The following is a 7,451-nucleotide window of genomic DNA, read 5'->3' as shown; positions in this document are numbered from 1 at the left end:
ATTTGTGTGGCACATGCGTAAATAGGACTTCAACATGTGATCTGATCACATATATATAATGTACCTGATACTTCGGATCAGACCAGTGTTTAACAAGGCCCCTCCAGTCTTCATCCGATATATTTTCCACTGGAGATGTTTGGGAAAGTTCACTGTTAGCCTTGCCTTCAAAGTGAGTTTTCCTCAAGTTATACCGATACTGTCGCAGAGCAGACTTGAAAACATGGGTGCAAGCTTGTCTGGTTGCATCATCTTGGCTATCCAACTTGAACCTCATCTGTTGAAAATTATGGGAGTCTCATTATCAGCAACCTAGAAAGTATGGGACAGAGCAAGACGATATTACTAGTTTCCATACATAACCATACTTACAGATAAATGGTCGAGGAAGGTGTTGAACTGGGTTTCGTCTTTGTCATTCCTGTACTGAATCCATGTTGGGAGGATACGTACATGACACCTAACGGCAACCGCTGCCTCTGATACTAACTTGGCTGACTCTGTAGCATCACGTGGCCTTTTTAAACCTGCCTCAAAACGGATCTCCATTCTTCCTCCTCTAGATTTAGTTAACCTATCGAGCATTATCCCTGATGTTTGTTTCCTCTTGCGCCTAGGTGCTAGTCCAACAACGAACATAGGAAGTGTTAGTGTACATCAAACTGTGAGACTACATATAAAGAAGCATGCAACTGTAACTTGACTCCAGCAACTACCTTCTTGCTGTTGAAGCTCACAAGGTTCATCTGATATTGCCAACTCGTCTTGTGTCAAGAGTGCTTGGGAAGTAGTGTCAGGTGGCAAGGGAGCTTGGGAACGTGCTGCTAGCTCAGTTGACGCACGAGTAAGTCGTGCAGCTGGTAGTACTGTGGTAGGTGTTGCAAGAACTAGGGCTGTCTCTGCTTGTTTGGTGGCAGCTATTTGTTTCTGTTTGGCTTTTTTTGCAACTCGTGTAGCATGGGATGCCGTGTTTGTAGAATTTTCCGCTGGACTTTGACCTTCTATTGCACCATCAGTACCAGCAGAATCTGCAGGATTCATCCGCTTCTCATTCCCTGCCATTCTGTGTTTCTTCCTCTTTCTCTGTGCCATGTTAAGTCAAGCCGACAAGAAAAACGAATAACAATTTAGTTCTTCAGAACAAATTGATGCGTGATGCAGACGAACTGAACTTTGATGTTAGACAACCACATGATAGGAGGATGTAATATGTATGAAAAACAGGACGGAAGAGATAACCAGAACTATGATGTGTAAACTAAGAAGAAGACATTTCACCAAATTAGAAGCAATGCAATGGAAGGTAGACACCATATGAAAGATGCTACAAATATCGCTCTGCCAAGTTAACAGTGTCTCATCATAAATGGCGTTTAAACAAATGTGAAGCAGTACAAGAAATAAATCATATGCAAGATGCAAACAACATCACACTACCATGTTAGAGGTCTCTCGTCATTAGTGCCATTGCATATTCACAGCATTGCATATTCACAGCTTATGATGTGTAAACTAAGGAGAAGGCATTTCAACAAATTAGAAGCAATGAAAGCTAGACACCATATGAAAGATGCAACGAATATCACTCTACCAAGTTAAAACTGTCTCGTCATAAGTGCCATTTCAACAAATTAGTAGTACAAGCTAGAAAAGAATGTGAGATGTAACCTATATCACACTCCGAAGTCAAACGTGTCTTATGATAAGTGATTGTTGCAGGTTACACAACAGTAGTAATTTGATGTAAGAACATGGTGTGATAGACAGATATTGTATGTTCTAGAAACAGGAACACGTGTCTTATTCAAGTATAATGTGTAAAGTAAGCAGATGGAATTCAACAAAATTAGAAGCAATACAAGCTAGACATCACACATAACATGCAACCACATATAACAGTGCCAAGTTAGAGGGAGCACCGGTGATGCTGCACTAGGGGAGACGTGCTCATCATAAACACAGCTTTGTTGAGTGTCTATGCATGTGTTGTCTTGGAAATCATCTTGGGGGTGTGGAGGAGTAGAAACTGTAGAGGCCCTCCGTTCGGAAGGAGCACCTTTATCCGCTGCCTTGCTAACTTCCTTCCGCTTTATTGATTTTGAATTGTCAAGTAAAACCGACAAGAAAAAGCAATAAAATTCTCTCTTCAGAACTCATTCATGCATGATACTGACAATCACTACTTTGATGTAAGGCAAACACATGATACCAGGATGGAATATGTACGAAAAACAGGACGGCATGGCATGTTCACAACTGTTTGTGTAAACTAAGCAGAAACCATTCCAGCAAATAAGAAGCAATGCAAGCTAGACACCACATGAAAGATGCAACCAATATGACTCTGCCAAGTTAAAAGCGTCCCATCATAAATGGAATTTCAACAAATTAGAAGCAGCGCATGCTATAAATCATATGAAAGATGCAACTAATATCGCACTGCATATACTAAAGGTGTCTCGTCATGTTGATTGATGCGGGATACAAAAAAACAATAGTTTTATGTAAGGACATGCTTAATAGACAGATGTACTATGTACTAAATACAGGAAGGCATGTCACATTAACAGGTATAATGTATAAGCTAAGCAGACTAGCACATGCAGTTTAACCAGATTGGAAGAATTACAATCTAGACACCATATGCAACATGCAACCACATATCACGCTGCCAAGTTAGAGCAAGCACCTGCGATGCTAGTGTAGGGGAAATGCTGTAATCAACTACAGAGCTACGTTCACTATCTTCATCTAGCATTTCTGTTTCTTGAGAATCATGTCGGGAGGCTGACGCTGCATTCTTTAAATGAGGAGTAGTCCCCTTGCCTGCCTGCCTCGTCATAAGTGATTGATGAGGGATACACAAGAACATTAGTTTGATGTAAGAACATGGTTAATACACAGATGTACTAGTATGTACCAAAAACAGAAAGGCATGTCATATTCAAAGGTATAATGTGTAAGCTAAGCAGATGCAATTTAACCAAATTGGAAGCAATACAAGCTAGACATCCGGCTGGAGTGGTGAGCATGATCATCTAGGACCTGAGAGCCTGGTGGGAGGCGGGCTGCTTCGCCACCATCGCAGCTTTTTAGTTGGCTTCCAGGTGATGCCTATCTTTGCTGGGCTTGTCACTGGCTCGGCCAGTGCCCTGACTAGCTATTTGTCTTCTGGTGCTCACGGGATGGTGGTTCATGTAAAAAAATATCTTTCCTTATCTTACCGACTTCGGCCTTTCGAATACAAGCTAGACACCATATGGAACATGCAACCACATATGACACCGCGAAGTTAAAGCAAGCACCTGGGATGGTGGTTCATTGCGAGCGAGGTCATCAACTCCAGAGCTACGTTTACCGTCTCCATCTGCTGACACTGCACCCTTTATAGCGCTGTAACGTGTCTTGCCTACCCGCACACGAAGCTGGAGCGACTTCTCTCTTTTCTTTTTGGCTTCTCTCATGGCAGCAGAGTCTGAAATACCCTTGCATAAAAACACAATAGTGAGAGTAAGGGTGAAGTGTGTGCAGAACTAGTGCACTGTAAAAGTAGCAGATAGCAGGTGGCTGAAAAATAAATGACAGGAGACATATGATAGCTCTACAACATTGCATGGCAAACAAAATTAGATTCTACTCCGTATGATTTTGTAATATATGAGCACAGGAAATGCAGGTACTCCTCCAGCACACCACCACATGTGGTCATATCTAAGATAACAGTCGACTGAAAATAAATAGGTCAGTCGATTTTTTAATGAACCGTCCGATCTATAAGGAACGGGCAGATGGCCTTCGTCTACCTCCCGCCAGTCACTGTTGACGATCTTTCTCGAACCGCCAGCGACCACCGGCCCAGACCCCTGCCTCCGCCGCCCCGCCCTCCCATCGACCTCACACCACCGCCGTGCTTGGCAGCGCCCCCAGGCCATCCCTTTAATCCCGGCCGACCTCCAGATCGGGCGCCAGTAGCTCTAGGCCGCACACGCCCCTAAGATAAACACCAAGGCGCTGCTTCCCCGGCGTAATAGGCGTACTAGCGCCTGTTACGCCGGGGAATGCTTCCGTTAATTGGGAATCAACTGGCCAGAAATTGAAATTCAGGGGGGCGACGGACCTCTAGCTAAGGTGAAATAGTATATGAGGAGAAACCTTGTGCATCGCGAGTTACTAGGAACATCTAGTATCAAGAAGAAGCGGTCAACTAGTGTCTTCTGTGGGATGAATACCGTGCAAGCAGAGACGTAAGATTTGCACGAATAAGGGAAGAGGAGTACCTTTTTCGGTTGCCGGTGTGGTCACCTCCACATGTCGCGCCGATCTTCTTCTTTTTACCGGGGAAACCGATGTTCTGGAGGGTGCAGGCTTGGACGAACCCATGGCCAAATTGTTGACTGTGTTGCCGTGGCCGTATGTCGGCGGAGGGGAAGCAGATCCGAGGCGGCGAAGGACGGCGTAGCAGGAACAGCTCCGGTGCGGTGGAGGGTGGCGAAGTTGGAGCGGCAGCGGTGAGGCGCAGGACGGCGTGGTTGAACTGGCTCGGGTACGGACGGCTCGGCCTCGGCTTCAACTACTAGCCGTGGAGGGCGTTGCGGTTGAGGTTGCGGTGGACGACGACGTCGGGGTATCGGCTCCGGCGTGATGGAGGAGGGCGGCGGTTGATGGGTGGGATGGGGTGGCGGACGGAGGACGCCGGGGTTTCGCGGCTGGTGGAGAGGTAGTTTTGGCGCCCACGGAGTACGAATGGGGAATCGGACGGGTGGGGGGAACCATGTTTCGGTCTGGGACGCGCTTGTTTTTGGCTTTTTTGAACAGAAGATGGGACGCGCTTGTTTGAAATTTGGGGAAAGTACAAACTTTGCCCCCCTCTTAAATTTCGGACCTACTGCGGGTCGGGGGTAGGATGGTAATCCCAGGTGTCCCAAATAGTGGGCGGGAGCGATTTCGGCCGCGCGCATGTGTGCTTAGGCGGCCATTGTGTATGAATGTTTTTCGGATGCGGTTGCGTGGCGTCTAGATGAAGCTACAAACCTACCCCGGTTTAGACCTTTGGACGTCGGGCCGGTAGGTTTCACGGGTCGGAGTTATTAGAAAAGTAATTTCCTTGTACTACCAAACATTGGTCTCACGCGGTTTCGGGCGAGTAGAGGCTCTTTTGGCGCTTCGTTCGAAATTTTGAAACACAAGCATTCACGTTTAGAGTACTCTTGAACTATGAGGATTGACCTAAATAGACAACGTTATATTTGACCTTGTATGTTTGAAAACCTCATTAAATTATCCGCTTCTTTTTGAAATTTTGACACTTGAAAATCCTATAACTACGATTATTTTGGAATGGAGGAGCTAAATTTGAATGTATTTTGTACACGACTACATATGCTATTATGTACAAAATCAGAGCAAAGATTGGTGCCCCCATAATTTAGGTATGGTTTACAAATGCCATGATATCAAATTCAAATAATTGAATGGACTTCATGTTGAATTCGATTTTTTTAAACCACCTTAAGTTGAATTCAAATGTATGCTAGTTCATAGGTAGCTATTTATAATGTCCATTGTGTAACTTTCTTATGTATAATTTGCTTTACACACACAACATGAACTATACTCACGTTTATATTCGATTGCTAAAGCGATGCATTGTCTGGAGTTCAAAATACTAACTATGCGGATCAATTGTGTCGAATAATAACATAGACATGCTCAAATTCGATAGAATCTAGATATCTGATGGATCAACGACCGCTCCTTACGCAAATTGCAAATATCATGATCCCATCCTAATATTTGGATACAATTTATATCTTTAATCAATGTGTAGAGCAGTCTTTTACGTGTAGTTTCACTCTCCATCGGTGGTCTCTCACACATGCTCACACACACTCTCCCAAGGTGTCTTTCTCGCACACATGCTCTAGATATAACCCTCCCTTACTTTCGTAACCATTTACAACTGTTTTCACTAACCTTTATCACAAGCACTCTTCCTCTCGCAAACATACACACGCACAATCCTCATCGACCCTTGCTATATACATGGACCTGCCTACGTGTCTCATGTACGCACATTATCTTTACGCTTGTCTCTCATGCATTGTCTCACACCTCTCTTCCTAATCGACGAGTATGATTCTAGCAGAGCATTCTATAGGATGCCCCTTAAAGTTAGGTTGGATGAATAGTAATATCAGAGATAAAGGGGTTACCTTAGTCCGAGAACCTAGGGTTACAAATCCTAGCCAGCTTTGTCAGTGGACATAGAGTCCTTCACAATTCTGCTATCTTTGTCTTGTACGACTAGTCATCCATGGGTCTTCCTAAATGCGTCACGGGCCGACCAATGTGGCGCAGGACGGAACCAAACGAAGGGCCTCACCTCGACCCACCGGACCTCACGCGGTGACACACCCTATGCCCCCACGTCTCATTATCTTCTCACACCCACACATACCAACACAAACACCACACACGTAGAAAATTTCTACTGGTGCCTCTATTCCCTCCCCCTTGCATATACACACTCAAGGGAATGGAATCTCTTGTCGTGACATCATATTCATCTCTCTCTCTAGATCACTCTCATTTCTCATGCTATCTCTTCCACGCCCCCCCCCCGTCGGCCCCTCTATCCATGCCTCTCTCGAATACGTAATACACACACATACCTCTCTAGGCCCCGCCAAATGCATCAACTACACATTCACACATGTTACATCACGTACCCCATTGATCTAAAAAGCCCTCTCTTCACGTTTATTTCGCATACAACATTCCTTTTGAATAAAGTGTGGCCAAAAAATTATTTTAGAGTTTCTACATATATACAACATTACAAAGTTATATTGAGGAGTACGAACGCTAATTTGCATTGCATGGTGCCCACAATGATATTTATTCCGCACTATGAATTTGTATATTTTTATACTATATACAAAGTTAGTCATAATAAAGAGAAACGAAGAGCATCTCTCTCTCCATTGCATACCCCCCTGTACGCCCCTTTCACGTATGCACACAAAACTATCTCCAGGTCCTCTAAAAGTAAGCCCCCAGAAAATTCACGCATGTTTCATCTTTCTCTCGCGATATATGCAATGACGATCATTGTATTTGAAGCGAAAGCACGATACGTACATTGGACTTCAGAATCCACTCATTATGGTCACCATTTACGTTTAGTGGTTATTATACAGTCACGGGCTCACCGTACAACTCTGTATTTGCTCATGACATGACTAGTTGACCAGTTAAACGCTCCACGTGGCACCTCTAGTGTTGCATCACATTATCTCACTACCATCGTGCCCACCTGTCGACTTGTATCTACTCTACATCTACTCTTATAAAATACATAAAATACACTCTTATAAAAAATAGAGTTGGTGATGATGGTGTGCCTGCCATCCTGCAATATAGGCCGTCCGATTTATATCTGACGGATAGGA

Source organism: Triticum aestivum, chromosome 5A (assembly GCF_018294505.1).
Source record: "Triticum aestivum cultivar Chinese Spring chromosome 5A, IWGSC CS RefSeq v2.1, whole genome shotgun sequence".
Lineage (NCBI taxonomy): Eukaryota > Viridiplantae > Streptophyta > Magnoliopsida > Poales > Poaceae > Triticum > Triticum aestivum.
Note: the sequence above shows the minus strand (reverse complement) of the source record.